This window comes from Nerophis ophidion, linkage group LG24 (assembly GCF_033978795.1).
Source record: "Nerophis ophidion isolate RoL-2023_Sa linkage group LG24, RoL_Noph_v1.0, whole genome shotgun sequence".
Taxonomy (NCBI): Eukaryota; Metazoa; Chordata; class Actinopteri; order Syngnathiformes; family Syngnathidae; genus Nerophis; species Nerophis ophidion.
Window position 1 is genome coordinate 34729109 of NC_084634.1, and position 24251 is coordinate 34753359.

The window sequence follows — 24251 nt, forward strand, 5'->3', positions numbered from 1 at the left end:
AATGGTTGACCAAATACTTATTTTCCACTATAATTTACAAATAAATTCTTTAAAATCCCTACAATGTGAATTCCTGGATTTTTTTCCACATTCTGTCTCTCACAGTTGAAGTGTACCTATGATGAAAATTACAGACCTCTGTCATCATTTTAAGTGGGAGAACTTGCACAATCGCTGGCTGACTAAATACTTTTTTGCCCCACTGTATATCGGTATCGGTTGATGTCGGAATCGGTAATTATGAGTCGGACAATATCGGAATATCAGCAAAAAAGCCATTATCGGACATCTCTACTTATCATTACACCATGTACCAAATATAGTAACTTCGAGGTCGGTAAGCACAATCCGAATTTTGCCATACCATAGGCGCACCGGGTTATAAGGCGCACTTTCCATTTTTTAAGTGCGCCTTATAGTCCGAAAAATACGATAATTAATGTAATTGCTCCACTCGGCAAGCATCACCTTACTTGAAATAAAAGATGCAGTAATATAACACGCACAATGAACTGATGGCTCCGCAGAGCCGGGTGGGACAGAGAAGGGAAAGGGATTAGCCTCCGAGTCCAGCACGGTCGAAATGGCCCAGTGTGAGTGCGCCCAAACACACATAAGCCACAAAGGAACAGGAATGACTGCAAGAATAATGTTCACACTTTGGCTGCCTTTCACCATTTCTGCTTGTACGCCCCATCTTTTCGTGTGTGTGGCCACATATGGTGCAAACACACACACACACACACACACACACACACATATACTGGTTATCATTTGGAATGGGGATCAAGTTTTTGATCATCTGGGGACCACCCTTTCTACGGGTTGTGGAGGCATAAAAAAATATGAGGTAAAATGGCCACGGCCCAGTTAGCTCATACACGTCTTTAAATCTCTGGATTGATGAAGTAATGTGCTGTTCCGTCTTTCTGGGGACCTTGGGAAAAAAGAGTTAATATGGTTCACAGGGTTTAAATTTAAATAATTTTGCATAATTCACACAAATTTGTACATGTTAGGGTCAACCCTAACCCTAACCCCTACATGTTTTTGTCATGACGTGGACTCTGGTGGGGTTTGTTTTCCTGGAATGAAAAGGAAGGTGACGGGACATGGCGTGAAGGTAAATACATGATTTTAATCTTAACTCAAAAGCTACAAACAAAAGGCACTCACAGTGGAGGCACAAAACGTAACACAGGGAAGAAAACTAACACCTAAACATAATCTATGAACATAAAAACAAACAACACTTTCTGTGACATGAGCAGAGCAGCATGAACAATGAACATCAGTACGAACAATGTCATGGACAGAGCAAAAATAGGAGTGATGACACCGGAACGACCGACAGAAAAATGACAGGCTTAAATAGTGACATGATTAACACCAGGTGCGTGAGTTCAAACAAATGAGGCAGTTGAAACTAATGAGGTGTCATGGAAACTAAAACAACCCAGGGTGCGCAAAAACAGGAACTAATGGAGTCAAAAACAAACAGAACTTAACTAAACAGAACATGATCACAAGACAAGACAGTTTTATGGGCCAAAGCTTAAACATCACTTAGGCATCTTCAGAATGGATCTGACTATCATTTAAAAAGGTTTCCCTTTAGGGGAGCTGTTATTTTGGTCCCCATACCGTCAGAAGTCCCCTAAAGGTGTAAACAGAGTGATGTCCCCACTATGCCGGAACACACACACACACACACACACACACACTGGTTGTGATTTGGAATGGGGACCAAGTTTTTGATCATGACTTGTGGGGACCACCCTTTCTACATTTGTGGAGGCATAAAAACATTGAGGTAAAATGGCCACGGCCCAGTTAGCTCATACATGTCTTTAAATCTCTGGATTGATGAAGTAATGTGCTGTTCCGTCTTACTGGGGACCCTGGGGAAAAAGAGGTAATATGGTTCAAATGTAAATAATTTTGTGTAATTCACACAATTTTGTATGTGTTAGGGTTTAACCCTAACCCTAACCCTACATGTTTTATGGGCCAAAGCTTAAAAATCACTGAGGGCATCTTCAGAATGGATCCGACAATAATTTAAAAAGGTTTCCCTTTTTTGGTCCCCATACCGTCAGAGATCCCCTAGAGGTGATTGTGTAAACAGAGTGATGTCCCCACTAAGTCAGAATTTCCAGAATACACACACCCACACACACCGACACACTCAAACACACACACACGCAGAGTGTACAGAGTGTGCGCCTGATGGCCTCTGCAGGTGACAGATGGCGACCTCACAGCACGGCTCACGGTAAACGTACTTTTAATCAAGACAGAGTTGCTAATTATCCACCGCAAGCGGCAAGCACAGGGAGTCCATTTACGGGTTTTTATATTTCCTATTTGTAATTTTTATCCGGGTGTTTTTTTTTTTATAATCACCGACCCCTCGTTGTTACGAAGGCATCAGAGTGCTGAGCTATTTATAGCCGGGCGAGAGAGTCTCTCGCATAGTACACCTCGAACGACAGAATAAATACAGATGGCAATTTGACTGGTAGTAAATCTCAAAAGTTTGAAAACAACCGGAAAGTTAAGCAGCGGGATTTCAACAAGGATCCGTGGTAGGCACACCAGAGCTAAGGGGGCTGCTACTTAACTTTACAATGTATGGGCCAGCCTTATGGTCTAAAGCGGTGTTTTTCAACCTTTTTTGAGCCAAGGCACATTTTTTTTCCGTAAAGAAAATACAGAGCCACACCACCTGCAGAAAAGGTTAAGAAATTAAACTCCGTAAGTTTGCCGAGCTTTATTTTGAGTTTGTTGTTGTTTCCTGTTTATAGTGCTTTAGTTCCTGTCTTGCGCTGTTATTTTGGTGACTCTTCCTGTTTTGTATGTGTTCCCCTGTAGCAGTTTCACCTGCTTTGTTTTCGAAAACAAGACTACTTCAGTTGTGCGTACATCCTTCTTTTCGGGGACATTGTTGATTGCCATGTCATGTACGGATGTACTTTGTGGACGCCGTCTCTGCTCCACACTGTAAGTTTTTGCTGTCGTCCAGCATTCTGTTTATGTTTACTTTGTAGCCAGTTCAGTTTTATCAATCAGTCAATGAATGTTTATCTATATAGCCCTAATTCACCAGTGTCTAAAAGGACTGCACAAGCCACAACGACATCTTCGGCTCAGAGCCCACATAAGTGCAAGGAAAAACTTACAACCCAGTGGGATGTCAATGTGAATGATTATGACAAACCTTGGAGAGGACCGCAGATGTGGCTGAAGTCGCTACATCTGTAAGTGCGAATAAAAACTTTACTATGCAAAGCGAAAGCCATTTTATCAGCAACACCCAGAAACACCGCCGGCTTCACTGGGCCGAGCTCATCGAAGATGGACTGATGCAAAGTGGAAAAGTGTTCTGTGGTCTGACGAGTCCATATTTCAAATTGCTTTTGGAAACTGTATACGTTGTGACCTCCGGACCAAAGAGGAAAAGGACCATCTGGACTGTTATCCGCTCAAAGTTCAAAAGCCAGCATCTGTGATGGTATGGGGGTGTATTAGTAACCAAGGCATGGGTACCTTACACATCTGTGAAGGCGCCATTGATGCTGAAAGGTACATGCAGGTTTTGGAGCAACATACTATTATGCAAAGCGAAAGCAATTTATCAACAACACCCAGAAACTGCCTTTGCTGGAAATGAAGTTTCTCAGTTCCAACATTAAATATCTTATCTTTGCAGTGTATTCAATTGAATATAAGTTGAAAACAAATTGCAAATCTTTGTATTCTGTTTTTATTCACGTGCCAACTTTACTGGTTTGGGGTTTTTAAATGTCCATTCTGTACAACATATATTATTCTGACCCTGTTAGAGCCATGTAGCAGGGGCATTAAAAAAAATGTATTCATGTTGCCATTAAGGGATAGTCTATTATCCTCTCTGTGCCCTTTTCTTTATTCCAATTCTCAGCGTTCCCCCCGCTCATGAAAGCTGCCATGTACTGCACCCCTCCCCATTGTAACCTGAACAAAATGGCTGTAAAATTAGACTTCCTTTCTTGTCGAGAAGCAGATGTTATCTTTCGTCGGAGCCAAGAGGTCAAGAATTAATTCAGGAGGAAGCTCTTTAATGTTCACTGCAGCTTTTTTCATCCTTTTTTTTGGGGGGGGGGACGTTTTAAAAGGATTCTGTCCGTCCTCATAACAGATCAAGCTATTTAAAATTGGGATGATAAGGTCTTGAAAATATTAGTAATGTCATATAATACTGTACAGTTCCCAGTTCTCACATTATACAAAGTGATGGCATAATCAAGGCAAAGACAAAAAAAAAACTGGAATAAACACCAATTATAGAGAAACCTTGCAAATACGTAGATTTCACTATAAAATATTTTCACCATTCATTTAAATATTGGCCTCTTGTTAAAATCGAAGCTCTAACACGATAATTAATGAATTATTCATCCAACGCCCTTGACGCGAATCCCTTAGAGGTGATGGACGGCTGGGCAGTGCCTGAGGAGCTGCAGCCCGCCACCGTAGCCCCCACTCCCTCCCCTCTGTTGCAAGTCTGGAGTTGTATGTTGTGATACGTATATACCGTATTTCCTTGAATTGCCGTCGGGGAGCTAATTCATTTAAAACCTCTTCTCACTCCGTCGTTTACCAAAGGCATGCGGTAAAGGCAAGCATGCGCTAATTATTTTAAAACCTCTTCTCACTTACCAAAGGCATGCGGTAAATTTAGGCTCGCGCTTATAAATTTGAGTGTGATGTAAGGATACCATCATGAAAAGCACATTTAATAAAAAAAACTTTATAATGGTCTTACCTTTACTTATAAATGAAGTTCATGCGCAGCTCCGTCTGATCAAAAGCATCGATAACTTGTTTAAGGAAGTCTTCCTTATCTTTCTTCAGTTGTAAAAGTCTCTGTCTCAATGGAGATCTTACTTTTTTACCTCCTGCATCGATTGAAAGTCCAGTTTAGAAAACGGTTTTATTTAAGATATGTGATCCTCCATGTTAAAAGTGCAGGCTAGAGGAAAAAATAAACGATCGTTGCTCACTCTTGCTGCTTGTTGTCACTTCTTCTGCAGCCGAGAAGTTGCAAGAAGGATCACTAGCGCCCTCTACCACCAGTAGGCGGGAGTCATTTAATGACTCATATTTGACACACGCAGCTGCGGTATATTAATAAAACAGAGCTGCTTACCGTTCTTTTTAGGATATTCAATAGCTCGGCCCTTAAATCATACTGATTAGCTCTTAATCTTCTTCCCTTTATGTGATTTCAAATTATTGAAATCAGCCTCCTCCATTTTGAAAATGACGACAGGTGAAGTGTCACTCGTGACGTGACGAGTTTGACCCGGAGGATATTCGAGGCATATGCTAATTATTTTGCGAAACGAGTTTGACCCGGCAGTAATTCTAGGCAGGCGCATACTATACACCCGGCGGCAATTCAAGGAAATATGGTATGCTTTGGTTTGGAGTTTTTTCCCATTGCTGTTCTGTGACCCTAAACACTGTTTGTTTGTCTAATCAAATCAATCAGTCATTTAACGAAGTTTTGTTGTACTTGGACAATAACAATACCAAAAGACCTACCTAATTACGCTGGTAATCACAGTCTCAAAATATCCGTTTTCTACCGCACCTGTTCAAGAAGTCGCATTCGTGGTAAGAAGTACTTTATTTATTATTGGTTAGCTTCAGAATAACAATGTTATTAAAAACAGTAAGAGACCTACAATACTCTAAAATTGTTGGTCTTACTATAGTTGCTTATTTTGTGTCTGGTAAGATAATTCTTCTCACTAAGCAGTGTTTTGGTCCTAAATGATCTCAGTAAAATATTACAGCTTGTTGCTAAGATGTGATGACCTATGTTGAGTAAAACATGCTTGAAACTAGAATATCAACTGTTGCAAAGCTGTGTCATTAACACTCACAAGTATAGAACTACTTTTTTAAAGTAATAATTTCTTACTTCAAGCATGGAAAAAAAAAAATCATGATGCCGAGCGCATATCATTATGTCAAGATAATGTTACTAGCATTTATTTAATTTAAGAATATTTTTCGGAACGCTAGCATGGGCTAGGCGGGTTAAGAGTGTAAATACTTGATTTTCAGTGAATTCTAGTTATATATATATCCATCCATCCATCCATCATCTTCCGGTCGGGTCGCGGGGGCAACAGCCTAAGCAGGGAAACCCAGACTTCCCTCTCCCCAGCCACTTCGTCTAGCTCTTCCCGGGGGATCCCGAGGCGTTCCCATGCCAGCCGGGAGACATAGTCTTCCCAACGTGTCCTGGGTCTTCCCCGTGGCCTCCTACCGGTTGGACGTGCCCTAAACACCTCCCTAGGGAGGCGTTCGGGTGGCATCCTGACCAGATGCCCGAACCACCTCATCTGGCTCCTCTCGATGTGAAGGAGCAGCGGCTTTACTTTGAGTTCCTCCCGGATGGCAGAGCTTCTCACCCTATCTCTAAGGGAGAGACCCGCCACACGGCGGAGGAAACTCATTTGGGCCGCTTGTACCCGTGATCTTATCCTTTCGGTCATGACCCAAAGCTCATGACCATAGGTGAGGATGGGAACGTAGATCGACCGGTAAATTGAGAGCTTTGCCTTCCGGCTCAGCTCCTTCTTCACCACAACGGATCGGTACAACGTCCGCATTACTGAAGACGCCGCACCGATCCGCCTGTCGATCTCACGATCCACTCTTCCCTCACTTGTGAACAAGACTCCTAGGTATTTGAACTCCTCCACTTGGGGCAGGGTCTCCTCCCCAACCCGGAGATGGCATTCCACCCTTTTCCGGGCGAGAACCATGGACTCGGACTTGGAGGTGCTGATTCTCATTCCGGTCGCTTCACACTCGGCTGCGAACCGATCCAGCGAGAGCTGAAGATCCCGGTCAGATGAAGCCATCAGGACCACATCATCTGCAAAAAGCAGAGACCTAATCCTGCGGTTACCAAACCGGAACCCCTCAACGCCTTGACTGCGCCTAGAAATTCTGTCCATAAAAGTTATGAACAGAATCGGTGACAAAGGACAGCCTTGGCGGAGTCCAACCCTCACTGGAAATGTGTTCGACTTACTGCCGGCAATGCGGACCAAGCTCTGGCACTGATCGTACAGGGAACGGACCGCCACAATAAGACAGTCCGATACCCCATACTCTCTGAGCACTCCCCACAGAACTTCCCGAGGGACACGGTCGAATGCCTTCTCCAAGTCCACAAAGCACAAGTAGACTGGTTGTGCAAACTCCCATGCACCCTCAAGAACCCTGCCGAGAGTATAGAGCTGGTCCACAGTTCCACGACCATATATATATATATATATATATATATATATATATATATATATATATACATATATATATATAAATGAAATAAATACTTGACTTTCAGTGTTTATTTATTTACACATTTACACACACATAACACTCATCTACTCATTGTTGAGTTGAGGGTTGAATAATCCATCCTTGTTTTTCTAACCATATGCATGTACACTAGATGGCAGTATTGTCCTGTTTAAGACTGTCACAACACATTGCTGTTTTGCAGACGAACTGCTCTAGGTAGACGGATTCGGACAGCTGTTGTGTGTTGTTTTACGGCGCTGGGAGGGCGATAATGAAAGTGCCTAACAATAAACCCACATAAGAAACCAAGAACTCGCCGTCGATTATTCTACAGTTATAACGTCATTGGGCAGACACGTTCTTTGTGCACGTCACTCAGATCCGCATTGAGCTGGAGGAGGCGTGGCCTCTAGCTTCGCCTGAATTTCGGTAGATTTTAGGGAGAATATTTGTCCCGGGAGGTTTTCGAGAGAGGCGCCAGATTTCGGGAGTCTCCCGGAAAATCCGGGAGGGTTGGCAAGTATGCTTGTCCTACCGCATAGATGTTTAGCTTGCCATTTTGTTTAGTTGAGTTTATAGGTGGATAGGGAGCTCAGGTTGTTTGGGTCACCGGGTATTCCTTCCCGATAAAAAAACCTGACCTAAAAGTCCAAAAAACAAAATGAATAACCTAGTTACCTCTTCACTAGCAAAGTACATTATATTTGTACTTGAAAGCATAATCTAAGCATTCAATCGTCCGGAATGACTAATTTGCTTATACTAAGAAACCATTGATATGACATAATTTAACCATGTTGATAAATATACAATCATGAGTCTAATTAAAATGAACATTCATAATACATTTCTAATAATACAGATCACGATTTCTTCACAAAACTGATAAAACTCAATCATGGATCAGTTACAAATTCAAATTACAAGTGCACTTATATAAACTAGTTTCATAATAATAGTCATTATTAGCATACTTGCCAACCCTACCGGATTTTCCGGGAGACTCACGAAATTCAGCGCCTCTCCCGAAAACCTCCCGGGACAAATTTTCTCCCGAAATTCAGGCAGAGATGGAGGCCACGCCCCCCAACTTTGAGTCAGACCTGACTCAATGTTGTGACCCTCTTAAACAGGACAATACTGTCATCTACTGTACATAGAATAGAATGTAAATATATTCTACATTTATGTGCAGTCAAGGAACATGCATTAGGTAGTCTGTTGTTCTGAAGCCCACAGTAAAGAGACGTAACTTCATCACGTCGCCTGGTTATTGACTCCAACCCAATATATTACACCGTGGACGAGCAAAATGAAGAAATACACTTGCAAGTTCCAGAACGAGTGGAAACAAGATTTTTTGTTTTTCCTGGAGACTTCGAAGTGGAAAGGGTATGTTGCCTGTAAATTTTGTAGAACAGACTTCTCCATTCAGCCATGAACGGTCAGCGAAGCACAAAGTGTCCGCAGCGCAAAATCGTTCACAACCCAGTATTTTGGCCCACCTCGCAAAATGGAGACCCGATGGCTTAAGATATCAGCATAAGATATTATGCTGAGACAAAGTGGGCTATGCTGATAGCTGGAAGCAACATCCCGTTCTCATTTGCGGATGTCTACAACAAATCCGTGAAGGATGTTCCCGGATTCGGAAATCGCTCGCCAATACACAAATGGCAGAATAAAGGTTACTCAAATAGTGAAAGGTAAGTGTTGTTGTTTTTTTGTTTTTTTTTTAGTAACAAGCAAGCACAGTACAGAAATCAGAACAACTGTGTTTTTATTACTGTGTATTTGATAGGTGCCGTCGGAAATTCAACCATTTATTTTATCTATATGTATAATAAAATAAATATATATAGCTCGAATTCACTGAAAATCAAGTATTTTCTAGATATATGTGTGTATATGTATATATATATATATATATATATATATATATATGATAATCAATCATATATATATATATGATTGATTGATTGATATATATACATCGTTTTTAAGAAATTTCCACGACACTATTCAAGGAAATACGGTATATATGAAATACTCGAGTTGGTGAATTATACGCCACCCTTCTTAACTACGCCCCCCGCCCGAACCACGCCCCCAACCACGCCTCCCCCACCCCCAACCACGCCCCACCACCCGAAATCAGAGCTCTCAAGGTTGGCAAGTATGATTATTAGAAACTCAATGAATCATAATTCAAATTCAAGTACTTGTCCAAACATTCAATGTTGATAAACAATCAAGCAGAGTTAAATTAAAGTGTTTGCGCAACAAACCAACTACACACATCTAGAGCTCGTAGCAGGGGCGTCGCCAGACATATTTCACTGGGGCACGTGTCCCACTGTTGATCTGCAGTGCCCCAGTAAAAATTTCACCAATAAAAAAAAAACGCTTCAGAGTTTTAAGTCTACATAACATAGACAACAGCGCACATACTACTTAGTATGGTAATTGATTGCTACTGTATTCACTCCACGAAACAGTGAGCACATGGCTACTTAATATGGTAATTTATTCACGTGTGGATCAGACTTCGGTTGAGAGAGAGGGGGGGGGGATTCGAATTACTGCGTGAGGTAGGTGACGTTAGCCAACAACAATTTGTTAATTACAATATTTTGATTTTGATTTGACTCAAACTGTAACTCCTAGATGGATTTAAGAAAGTTATTCGCCCGCAGCAGAGAAGAAGCGAAGAATGAGAGATGTAAGTGAAGTCCTAGCTAGCTAGGCAACATCATTGTCTTAAGTTGATGCTAAGTTAGCTAACGTTATTCCTTGTATCAGACAAACATATTCATTTGCTGTACGGGCTGTTGGGGGAATTTCCAATGAACATGAAACATAATGTTGGTTATTGTCTGCTGGTTCTGCATCAATAATGATTTGGAGTCAGCATGTGTGAGTTGAGTGCTTCTCAAATGGTTTATCTTCAGGAAGAAAAAAATTTTTCCATTTCATCAAGTCGCGAGCCAATTTTTAAATCATTCAAGTTTATTTCACAGAAAAACCGCACAGTAGACTTGTCTTGTTAATCGGTGCGACTTTGACAAAAATAATCTTGTTTTGTCACCAGAAAAATGGCTACAGCTAAAGCATCTGGTTTTGTTTCCAGAAAAAATTGTAACATTTCTGTATTTGTTTTCAGAAAGATGGCTGAAAATATCGGGTTTTGTTGCCCCATTTAGATTTTTTTTAAATATATTTCCATGTCTGTCCTGAGTCCTCCTCCAACTTGTTAGTCGGTTTGCCTTTTGCGAAAATACTCACTAATAGTCACTAGAAAAAAGGCTAAAATAATCTGGTTTTGTTGCCACAATTTGATTTTTTTCTCCCTAACCTTTTTTTTTTCATGCACACATCTGACTGCCATCCATCCATCCATCCATCATCTTCCGCTTATCCGAGGTCGGGTCGCGGGGGCAACAGCCTAAGCAGAGAAGCCCAGACTCCCCTCTCCCCAGCCACTTCGTCTAGCTCTTCCCGGGGGATCCCGAGCCGTTCCCAGGCCAGCCGGGAGACATAGTCTTCCCAACGTGTCCTGGGTCTTCCCCGTGGCCTCCTACCGGTTGGACGTGCCCTAAACACCTCCCTAGGCAGGCGTTCGGGTGGCATCCTGACCAGATGCCCGAACCACCTCATCTGGCTCCTCTCGATGTGAAGGAGCAGCGGCTTTACTTTGAGTTCCTCCCGGATGGCAGAGCTTCTCACCCTATCTCTAAGGGAGAGACCCAAACTCATTTCGGCCGCTTGTACCCGTGATCTTATCCTTTCGGTCATGACCCAAAGCTCATGACCATAGGTGAGGATGGGAACGTAGATCGACCGGTAAATTGAGAGCTTTTCCTTCCGGCTCAGCTCCTTCTTCACCACAACGGATCGGTACAACGTCCGCATTACTGAAGACGCCGCACCGATCCGCCTGTCGATCTCACGATCCACTCTTCCCCCACTCGCGAACAAGACTCCTAGGTACTTGAACTCCTCCACTTGGGGCAGGGTCTCCTCCCCAACCCGGAGATGGCACTCCACCCTTTTCCGGGAGAGAACCATGGACTCGGATTTGGAGTTGCTGATTCTCATTCCGGCCGCTTCACACTCGGCTGCGAACCGATCCAGTGAGAGCTGAAGATCCCGGCCAGATGAAGCCATCAGGACTAGATCATCCGCAAAAAGCAGAGACCTAATCCCGCGGCCACCAAACCGGAACCCTTCAATGCCTTGACTGCGCCTAGAAATTCTGTCCATAAAAGTTATGAACAGAATCGGTGACAAAGGGCAGCCTTGGCGGAGTCCAACCCTCACATCTGACTGCGACTCACTGAAAATGACACACAATCCACTTTTATGTCACGACCCAGTAGTTGGGAACCACTGGTCAACTGTATAACAGTTCCTGTAATATTTCCATGTCTGTCCAGAGTGATTGACCACTTTGCAAAAATGAAAAGGAGACGTTACAATTTACTTCTCAGAAAATGATTCCCTGAACAGACACACAACAGTTGTTCATTTATTCTACTACTGTGGCTTTATTGTTTTGTGTATATTTTCTAGTTTTGTGTATCTGAAATAGGATTAGCCACATTGCCATAAATGGAAATTAAATAATATAAAAGAACCCAGAGATGTAGGGGGTGCTTTATTTTTTGTTTTACTTTTGTAGATGTTAAATTTGCAGATGGTTACTGCAACATATATTTCAAAAAGATTCATTGCTCTTTTTTTTTGCTTTTACCAGTAGCAGTTTAGAAGTCTGGAGTAAAAAAGTGCACAAGTAGGTCAAATGCATTAGTTAATTTCAGGTGGCTAATCAAATATCCATACAACATAATCTGATATGATTTCATAGTTTAAAGCACTGTTTATGTATTTTTTATGATAAATAAGTGCTAAAAATGTTTTTGCTTGCGCGCTTTGCACGCTCACATGAATTATGTGTGCCCCCAGGTGTGCCCCAGTACAGTATTAGGTCTAGTGACGCCCCTGGCTCGTAGTAAAGAAGACAAACTCAGAAAATCATCCACAAAGTGGCTAAAGCATATTAGCACCGAAAAGCCCTTTGCTGGATTAAATTGTTGCCTATAAATCGGCTGAATGATCATAAGAAAATTAAAAAAAAGGTAATTACCTGAGAAATCGAGGGCAAAACAACACACCTGCACGGCTCGATTGCTAATCGAACATGTTGGCTGTATGGAGAAATAGCAGCGGTTAGCGCCTATGCTAAAACAGATGCTAACATAATATTGGATTTTGGAATTCCGTCGATTATGCCATGGCAAAAGACTCACCTAATTATGAAGTTTCAAAAGTGTGAGAATGAGAAGATTTTGAGACTTTCTTCTCCAGCGCGTCCCACAGCAGACACTAGAGAGCGTAGTAAAGTGCGCAGCATTTCCATAAGAGGAAGCGAGCGCCATTTCGGGGCAGGAAGTAACCCTCCAAAATAAAAGTCTCTGCACTGTATGCATGTGTTTAAAAGCCTACCAAAATGAGATTCTCTTATTTAAAAAGGGATAGCAGGTCCATTCTATGTGTCATTTTCGCAATATTGCCATATTTTTGCTGAAAGGATTTAATAGAGAACCTCCATGATAAAGTTCGCAACTGGAGAAAAGCCCTGCCTGTACCGGAAGTCGCAGACGATGACGTCACATGTTGAGGGCGCCTCATATATTCACATTGTTTTTAATAGGAGCCGCTGTCACGCCAAATTTCTTCCCCCTACACCCCCCCCCCACACCCCCACCCCCATTTACTTCCGGTGTCATGATTAATACAGACGTTTTGTTAACGCTATATTTTAAAAATATAACGCTATATTATAAAAATACAGACGTTTTGTTAACGCTATATTATAAAGAAATTTTAAAAAACAATTTACAAACACAAGCTATGGGATGACATAAGAGGAAACGTGACCCTGGAAGTAAATGCCTCATCACATAGCTTGTGTTTGTAAATTGTTTTTAAAATTTAATTGTATATATATATATATATATATATATATATATATATATATATATATATATATATATATATATATATATATATGTATATATATATATATACACACTCATATATATGTGTGTATGTGTGTATATATATATATATATACACACATACACACATATATATGTGTGTGTATGTATATTTATATATATATATATACACACATATATATGTGTGTGTATGTATATATATATATATATATATATATATATATATATATAGAGAGAGAGAGAGAGAGAGAGAGAGATAAATAGATACACATATATATATATATATATATATATATATATATGTAGGTGTGGGAAAAAATCACAAGACTACTTCATCTCTAGAGATCTGTTTCATGAGGGGTTCCCTCAATCATCATGAAACAGATCTCTAGAGATGAAGTAGTCTTGTGATTTTTTCCCACACCTACATATTGCGCTCTACCACGGTATCGAGCACTATTCTCTGGATAATCCAATCAAGACATATATATATATATATATATATATATATATATATATATATACATATACATACATAAATATATGTATGTATCTGTGTATATTTATTTTATTTTAGTTATGTCTATTATTATTATCATCCATCCATCCATCCATCTTCTTCCGCTTATCCGAGGTCGGGTCGCGGGGGCAACAGCCTAAGCAGGGAAACCCAGACTTCCCTCTCCCCATCCACTTCGTCTAGCTCTTCCCGGGGGATCCCGAGGCGTTCCCAGGCCAGCCGGGAGACATAGTCTTATTTTTATCAATGTATTATTAATTTTTTGTTTATTTAGTTGATGTATTCGTGGATACTACTAGTCGCAGACAATGACGTCACATGTTGATGGCTATGTCATGCCAAATTTCTTCCCACATTCAAACCCCCCCCAACCCCCCATTTACTTCCGGGGTCATGATTAATACAGACGTTTTGTTAACGCTATATTATAAAAATATAACGCTATATTATAAAAATACAGACGTTTTGTTAACGCTATATTATAAAAAAAATTTAAAAACAATTTACAAACACAAGCTATGGGATGACATAAGAGGAAACGTGACCCCGGAAGTAAATGCGTCATCCCATAGCTTGTGTTTGTAAATTGTTTTTTAAATATATATATATATATATATATATATATATATATATATATATATATATATATATATATATATATATATGTATTATTTATTTTTTGTTTATTTAGTTGATGTATTTGTAGATACTACTTTTTTTTTTTTTTTTCTTTTTTCTTTTTTTTTTGCAGTTTTTTTGGGGAGAGTGGTTTGATGGGGATGTAAACAAAAAATACTTTGGACATTTTGGGCAGACAACAGCTATATGATGTATGTGTATATGATGTAATGGATATAAATGTATGATGCTGGATGTCAATAAAAATATATTGAGCAAAAAGGTCTCTTTTTTTTCTACCAATAAAATTGCACTTGTTATTAGTGAAAATAAACTTATTTTAAGATATTTTTGGGTTCATTGAGGTTAGCTAATTTTACTTGTTTTGGAAAGTCTTGACAAGCCCAATTGTCTTGTTCTATTGGCAGATAATTTTGCTTAGTTCAAATAAAATACCCCCTAATATTTGTTTTGTTTTTTTTCCTTGTTAGTTTTGAAAACTGTCTTTTTGCAGTGCAGGGGCCACATGGAGGAAAATCCGAGCACACGCCGGCCGGACTATTAAAATGATGGCATTCAAACTACAAGATAAAGACAAGGTCTGATTGTCTTACTTTGGCCAGAAAATAGCTAAAAAATGTAGTTTAGATCCATGAAGGAAAGAAGAAAGTGAATACATTTACATATGCATAAAAATTTTGGTTTTTTTGTACTATTTTTTTTTATGAATTAAGTAACATTTATGACTGTCGGGGTCGCGTGTATATGCGAGGTCGTTCACCCAGGAACGCAGAACGGACAACTACGGACGAAAGCGTGAAGGTAGGATATGATTTAATCCTTATAAATCATTCAATTTACAGAAAAAAAGGCAAACAACAAACCTATTTACCGTTTATTGGTGTGTGCAAAACAGCAGCAGGTGGCTGCGGCCTGCGGGCCGGTTCTGATACTAATCAAATATCATCCCAGGGGCCGTAGACCATTCATTTGCGGGCTTTCACTTTGACACATATGTCTTAAGTAAACAGAGTTCGGAGTGCTGTCATGCATGACATCATTTGAGACGTCATAGAACAAGAATATATACATATATATAAATATTATTCTTAATAACTTTTATTTTGTAAAATTAAGGCGGTCCGTTTTTCTCTGTTGTTATCATTAACAGAGGGTAATATCTTTTTATATGTCTAATACATTTGCAAATTTAAAACGTGACTTGTCAATATAATGTAAAATTCCATTCTATTTTTTAAGGCGGTCTGTCATAAGGTTTTTAGTAGAGATGTCGGATATTATCTGCCGATAAATACTTTAAAATGTAATATAGGAAATTATCGGTATCGGTTTCAAAAGGTAAAATGTATGACTTTTTAAAACGCCGCCGTACGGAGTGGTACACGGAAGTAGGGAGAAGTACGGATCGCCAATAAACCTTAAAGGCACTGCCTTGGCGTGCTGGCCCAATCACATAATATCTACAGTTTTTCACACACACAAGTGAATGCAAAGCATACTTGGTCAACATCCATACAGGTCACACTGAGGGTGGCCGTATAAACAGCTTTAACACTTTTACAAATATGCGCCAGACTGTGAAACCACACCAAACAAGAATGACAACATCCGCATTGTAACACAACATAAACACAACAGGACAAATGCACACATCCCCTTGCAGCACTAACTCTTCAAGGACGGTACAATATACACCCCTCCGCCCCCAACCCCGCCCACCTCAACCTCCTCATGCTCTCTCAGGGGGAGCATGTCCCAAATTCCAAGCTGCTGTTTTGAGGCATGTTAAAAAAAAAAAAAGAACTTTGTGACTTCAATAATAAAAATGTCAGTGCCATGTTGGCATTTTTTTCCATAACTTGAGTTGATTTATTTTGGAAACCCTTGTTACATTGTTTAATACATCCAGCAGGGCATCACAACAAAATTAAGCATCATAATGTGTTTATTCCACTACTGTATATATCAGTATCGGTTGATATCGTGATCGGTAATTAAGAGTTGGACAATATCGGAATATCGGATATTGAGCCGACATCTCTAGTTTTTATCACTTAATCAGACATTTTGTGAGGTTTTGTATTAGTGTTACTAAAAAAAATACATATACCGGCCCCCAGACACATTTTTTTTCTCTAAATTTGGCCCCGTGTGTCAAAATAATTGCCCAGGCCTGTCATAAAGTCTCCAACTCATAGGATTAATTGTTAGGGCACGTGATTCCGCGGAAAAATATGCTGCCAAACAAACTTCTTGTTTAGATAACCCAGATGGTTTTCGTAAAACGGGGGGGAGAAAACGTAAAAAGACCGAGCTACCACTTTGTTTGTTTTTTTAAATGCAAAAAGAAAGTTAATCCGATCGCCATCATCAAAGTCTTGTCTTTTCCTTTTCCCAGACGTGGTCGTCCTCCACCACCCTCCAAGTTCTTTCACTCAAAGTGCTGCAAAAATAACAATCCAATGGCCTGTAATTTCAGTCTGAGGTACCTCGACTTCACACTGTCTCAACAGGTAATGGCCAAAGTCTGAACAAGCTGTCGGTAACAAATAACGGGAGGGGAAGAAAAGGAAAGATATATGAGTGAAATCGATAGCGAGGGGAAGGGGAGTGAAAGAGTCAGGAGGAAGAAGAAAAATACTAAAATGGACAAAAAGGGGTCAGGGGAGACAGATTAAAGACACTCAATTAAAAGATTGAATGGATGGTCCATTAGAGCCGAACAGACGCCCCCCCAATCCATCCCCCGTCACCCCCAAGTCCCCACACATACGCACACACACATACTGGTTATCATTTGGAATGGGGACCAAGTTTTTGAACATGACTTGTGGGGACCACCCTTTCTACAGGTTGTGGAGGCATTAAAAAACTTGGTAAAATGGCCACGGCCCAGTTAGCTCATACACGTCTTTAAATCTCTGGATTGATGAAGTAATGTGCTGATCCGTCTAACTGGGGACCCTGGGGAAAAAGAGTTAATATGGTTCATGGGGACCAGGTTTTTGATCCTGACTTGTGGGGACCACCCTCTCTACAGGTTGGGGAGGCCTTAAAAGAAATGAGGTCAAATGGCCACGGCCCAGTTAGCTCATACACGTCTTTAAATCTCTGGATAGATGAAGTAATGTGCTGATCCGTCTTACTGGGGACCCTATGGAAAAAGAGTTAATATGGTTCATGGGGACCAACTTTAAATAATTTTGCATAATTCACACACATTTGTACGTGACTACTAAAGACCATTTGAAAAAAAAAAGTTCAAATTAAATACAATTAAATTAAATTCAATTAAATTAAAGGTTTCCCTTTAGGGGACCTGTTTTTTTTTTGTCCCCATACCGTCAGAGGTCCCCTAAAGGTGACTGTGTAAACAGAGCGATGTCCCCATTAAGTCAGCATTTCCAGAACACCCCCACACACACACACACACACACACACACACACACACACACACACACACACACACACACACACACACACACACACACACACACACACACTTACTGGTTTTCATTTGGAATGGGGACTAAGTTTTTGATCATGACTTGTGGGAACCACCCTTTCTACAGGTTGTGGAGGCATTAAAAAAATGAGGTGAAATGGCCACTGCCCAGTTTTCTCATTCACGTCTTTAAATATCTGGATTGATGAAGTAATGTGCTGATCCGTCTTACTGGGGACCCTGGGGAAAAAGAGTTAATATGGTTCATGGGGACCAGGTTTTTGATCATGACTTGTGGGGACCACCCTTTCTACAGGTTGTGGAGGCATTAAAAAAATTAAGTCAAATGGCCACGGCCTAGTAGCTCATACACGTCTTTAAATTTCTGGATTGATGAAGTAATGTGCTGATCCGTCTTACTGGGGACCCTATGGAAAAAGAGTTAATATGGTTCATGGGGACCAACTTTAAATAATTTTGCATAATTCACACACATTTGTACGTGACTACTAAAGACCATTTGAAAAAAAAAAGTTCAAATTAAATACAATTAAATTAAATTCAATTAAATTAAAGGTTTCCCTTTAGGGGACCTGTTTTTTTTTTGTCCCCATACCGTCAGAGGTCCCCTAAAGGTGACTGTGTAAACAGAGCGATGTCCCCATTAAGTCAGCATTTCCAGAACACCCACACACACACACACACACACACAAACACACACACACACACACACACACACACTTACTGGTTTTCATTTGGAATGGGGACTAAGTTTTTGATCATGACTTGTGGGAACCACCCTTTCTACAGGTTGTGGAGGCATTAAAAAAATGAGGTGAAATGGCCACTGTCCAGTTTTCTCATTCACGTCTTTAAATATCTGGATTGATGAAGTAATGTGCTGATCCGTCTTACTGGGGACCTTGGGAAAAAGAGTTAATATGGTTCATGGGGACCAGGTTTTTGATCATGACTTGTGGGGACCACCCTTTCTACAGGTTGTGGAGGCATTAAAAAAATTAAGTCAAATGGCCACGGCCTAGTTAGCTCATACACGTCTTTAAATTTCTGGATTGATGAAGTAATGTGCTGATCCGTCTAACTGGGGACCCTATGGAAAAAGAGTTAATATGGTTCATGGGGACCAACTTTAAATAATTTTGCATAATTCAGACACATTTGTACGTGACTACTAAAGACCATTTGAAAAAAAAAAGTTCAAATTAAATACAATTAAATTAAATTCAATTCAATCAAAGGTTTCCCTTTAGGGGACCTGTTTTTTTTGTCCCCATACCGTCAGAGGTCCCCATTAAGTCAGCATTTCCAGAACACACACACACACACACACACACACACACACACACACACACACACACACTTACTGGTTATCATTTGGAATGGGGACTAAGTTTTAGATCATGACTTGTGGGGACCACCCTTTCTACAGGTTGTGGAGGCATTAAAACAATGATGTCAAATGGCAACGGCCCAGTTAGCTCATACACGTCTTTAAATCTCTGGATCGATGAAGTAATGTGCTGATCCGTCTTACTGGGGACCTTGGGGAAAAAAGAGTTAATATGGTTCATGTGGACGAAGTTTTTGATCATGACTTGTGGGGACCACCCTTTCTACAGGTTGTGGAGGAGGCATTAAAAAAATTAAGTCAAATGGCCACGGCCTAGTTAGCTCATACACGTCTTTAAATCTCTGGATTGATGAAGTAATGTGCTGATCCGTCTAACTGGGGACCCTGGGGAAAAAGAGTTAATATGGTTCATGGGGACCAAGTTTTTGATCATGACTTGTGGAGACCACCCTTTCTACAGGTTGTGGAGGCATTGAAAAAAATAGGTCAAATGGCCACGGCCCAGTTAGCTCATACACGTCTTTAAATCTCTGGATAGATGAAGTAATGTGCTGATCCGTCTTACTGGGGACCCTGGGGAAAAAGAGTTAATATGGTTCATGGGGACCAAATTTAAATAATTTTGCATAATTCACACACTTTTTTACCTGACTACTGAGGACCATATGAAAAAAAAAGTTAAATTATATTAAATTAAATTAAATTAAATTAAAGGTTTCCCTTTAGGGGACCTGTTTTTTTGTCCCCATACCGTCAGAGGTCCCCTAAAGGTGAGTGTGTAAACAGAGCGATGTCCCCATTAAGTCAGCATTTCCAGAACACACACACACACTTTTCCTTTAGCCTCAGGGCAGGAAATTGTGAGCTCTGTCTTGTTATCCAGTCACCTAGCAGGCTGCACACTACCTGACAAACACAACTGCAGGTACAAGTCGATAAGCTGCACTCTGCGGCAAAGGTGTGTCCATTTTTTTTTTTTTTTACTCTTTTCAACACAAAAGAACAACCGCAGCAATTTGCGGCGGCGGGGAGAAACAGAAACGAAAGAGGCACAGGCACTGATTTTCTGGAGGAAATGAGCCGGAGGCGGCCTGATCCGAAAGGTATATAAGTGAGATAAACGAAAAGAGGGAGAGATCTATTTTGTTTTTTTTTCCCTTCTTTTTCTTTGTGTCTCACACTGATTGTCGCCCCGCTGGGTGGGAAAGGCAGGGTTGTTTTTGTTTATTTGTCCTAAGAAAGCAAAGAGTGGGCGACACTATTGCTGTTTGGCTGCTTGCGAGGCTGCAAAATCAATAAAATACCCATTTGTGGTGTTATAACGGAAGTATAAATGCAGGATTAGTCGTTAGCTGGAAAAAACATTAAACTCAATTTCAGGTTCTTTGTTACAATTTTTCGGTATCATATTTGTATAAATCATATTTTGTTCTGTTGATTTTGTTTTTTGTTGTTGTTGTCTCACTCCGTCTTATCCCCCTCCGTCTTCTTTTTTTTTTTTTTAGTTAATTTAGTCTTTATTTTAAGGGGACAATGCACAGAAAAATCAAGCTAAAAGACAGATATGTTCTGTACCAGATTATAGCTAAATAGCTAATTTCCCTCTGTCTACCTAAATTAAAACAATATCCAAAAATCATGCAAAAAAATATGACAATAAAATCATAATATAGCATGTAATAAAATTAGGAAAAGTCATAAAATGCCCTTTCATTGACACATACTTAATATTTTATATCTCTTCTTGCTTTGATCCGGTTGCACCAAAAGCTAACTATATCCATTTAATGAAGTCAAAAACAATTAAGGCTAAAATATAAATATCCCAAACTTGATGACAGGTACATTTTTCATAGGTTTTACTTGAAAGAATGTTATTTATTTGCTGAGAAATCTGTGAATGTTTGGTCTAAAGCCCCATCAGAGTGTATTTTGGAGTGGAATTTGTCAGCAAGCACACCAGTAGGAGTCTCCTCACTCATTGTAGCACTCACATATGCATTCACCTGATCACTGACCGTATAAAAACCCATGCCACCTCAGGTTAAAGTTACGGCGGGGGTCGTAGCTTGCTGCGAGGTTCTTTCCCCCGGGATGCAAACAGATCACTCCGAACAGGATTTGCAGGTAGAGTCATTCCTCGAAAATCAACGGAGGTACAAAAACAGGAAACAAGCCGATGGAAAAATGTGCCGATCGCACTGGAAGCTAAGGCTACCTCTTAGCATAAAATAGAGACAAGCAATACTCACGTAACTCGTTGCATAAGCAAACAAAGAAGCCAGGACGAGTTTGGTGAGAGAGGTGAGCAAATAGCTCTCTGGTCAGTGTTCGACTGCAGGTGAGCGTGCCGACCACTAACCAGAGGCAAGTGAACCCAATTAATCCCCACAAAAACCAAAACCAACCCAGAAATGCACAAAACAGGAACTAAGGGAGTCCAAAAATAACAGAACATAACCAAAACTTGATCTGGGCCACGGATAATGAATATAACCGTCCAGTAAAGTGCAGTCAAAATAAACTTTGTGACTACTCTGTGTATATACATCACTATTGCAATATTTTTGGGGGGATTAATCACATAAGTGGTACGGCAGAGTCACGTTTTGATACGCAAATCTTTCCCCCCCCGATGCAAACAGAACTCTAGAGGCAGTACGTATGTAGGAAAATTATTTATTTTCCATAAATGAAGGGAAATATAAAAATACAGAAAAGCGTGCAGATTGCACGGGAAGCTGAAGAAATAGCAAACGGGAAAACTTAGCATTAAACCAGAAATCAAAGGGTATACTAATTGTTGCATAGAGCAAACAAGACAGCCAGACTGAGTGTGGCGAAAAGCAAGAATAAATAGCTATCTGATTAATGGCCGGGAGCAGGGGAGCGTCCTGACCACTAATCAGAGGCAGGTGAAAATAATCAACACCCATAGCAACCAATACAACACAAACCCAGGAGTGCTGAAACAGAACTAAGGGAGTCTCTAACTAAACAAAACATGATCCGGGCAACAGATCATGACAATAAGTTGACTTGTTTTTTTTTTTACATCCCCAGAAAAAATCCCTAAAAGTTGTTTGGATTACTTAACAGACCAAAATCAAATGTCTACTGTAGAGTACGCTGGTTCTTCGGAATCCATCCATTATGTACCGCTTGTCCCGTTTGGGGTCACGGGGGATCGCTGGAGCCTAGCTCAACTGCATTCGGGCAGAAGGCGGGCTACACCCTAGACAAGTTGCCCCCTCATCGCAGGGTTCTTCGGATTAAAAAAGAAATAACAAAAATACAGAAAAGCGTGCTGATTCCACGGGAAGCTAAGGAAATAGTTAACGGGAAAACTTAGCATTGAACCAGGAATCAAAGATTATACCAACGTACCTTGTTGCATGAGCAAACAAAACAGCCAGACTGAGTTTGGCGAAAAGCAGGAACAAATAGCTCTCTGATTAGTGCCCGGGAGCAGGGGAGCGTCCTGACCACTAATCAGAGGCGGGTGAAAATAATCAGCACCCATAGCAACCAATACAACACAAACCCAGGAGTGCTGAAACAGAAATAAGGGAGTCTCTAACTAAACAAAACATGATCCGGGCAACGGATCATGACAATAAGTTGACTTGTTTTTTTCGACATCCCCAGAAAAAATCCCTAAAAGTTGATTGGATTACTTAACAGACCAAAATCAAATGTCCACTGTAGAGTATGCTGGTTCTTCGGAATCCATCCATTTTCTATCGCTTGTCACGGGGGATATCTCAACTGCATTCGAGCAGAAGGCGGGGTACACCCTGGACAAGTTGCCCCCTCATCGCAGGGTTCTTCGGAGTAAAAAAGAAAATACAAAAATACAGAAAAGCGTGCTGATACCATGGGAAGCTAAGGAAATAGCTAATGGGAAAACTTAGCATTGAACCAGGAATCAAAGATTATACCAACGTAACTAGTTGCATGAGCAAACAAAACAGCCAGACTGAGTTTGGCGAAAAGCAGGAACAAATAGCTCTCTGATTAGTGCCCGGGAGCATGGGAGCGTCCTGACCACTAATCAGAGGCAGGTGAAAATAATCAGCACCCGTAGCAACCAATACAACACAAACCCAGGAGTGCTGAAACAGAAATAAGGGAGTCTCTAACTAAACAAAACACGATCCGGGCAACGGATCATGACAATAAGTTGACTTGTTTTTTTTGACATCCCCAGAAAAAATCCCTAAAAGTTGATTGGATTACTTAACAGACAAAAATCAAATGTCTACTGTAGAGTATGCTGGTTCTTCGGAATCCATCCATTTTCTATCGCTTGTCACGGGGTATATCTCAACTGCATTCGAGCAGAAGGCGGGGTACACCCTAGACAAGTTGCCCCCTCATCGCAGGGTTCTTCGGAGTAAAAAAGAAAATACAAACATACAGAAAAGCGTGCTGATTCCACGGGAAGCTAAGGAAATAGCTAACGGGAAAACTTAGCATTGAACCAGGAATCAAAGATTATACCAACGTAACTTGTTGCATGAGCAAACAAAACAGCCAGACTGAGTTTGGCAAAAAGCAGGAACAAATAGCTCTCTGATTTGTGCCCGGTAGCAGGTGAGCGTCCTGAACACTAATCAGAGGCAGGTGAAAATAATAAGCACCCATGGCAACCAAGAAAACACAAACCCAGGTGTGCTAAAACAGAACTAAGGGAGTCTCTAACTAAACAAAACATGATCCGGGCAACGGATCATGACAATAAGTTGACTTGTTTTTTTTGACATCCCCAGAAAAAACCCTAAAAGTCGATTGGATTACTTAACAGACCAAAATCAAATGTCTACCATAGAGTTCGCTGGTTCTTCGGAATATAAAAACAAAATAAGAATAATAGTGAAGGGGGAA

The 24251-nt window shown here is 40.6% G+C and overlaps 1 protein-coding gene and 1 long non-coding RNA gene across 6 annotated transcripts in view; both read right to left on the reverse strand.

Annotated features, from left to right (window-relative positions):
- The window catches only part of LOC133541980 (glutamate receptor ionotropic, kainate 2-like), a 336785-nt gene that overhangs the window by 271734 nt on the left and 40800 nt on the right, over positions 1–24251 (reverse strand). The window lies entirely within an intron of this gene.
- On the reverse strand, positions 1790–12837 carry LOC133541981 (uncharacterized). Of its 2 annotated transcripts, XR_009804025.1 has the most exons (4): positions 12678–12837; positions 12515–12575; positions 3221–3258; positions 1790–1901 (listed from the first exon to the last, which is right to left on the reverse strand). It is a non-coding gene; the product is annotated as an uncharacterized LOC133541981 (long non-coding RNA). The 2 variants fall into 2 exon arrangements; XR_009804026.1 differs by lacking the exon at positions 3221–3258 and having other exon boundaries at positions 1797–1901.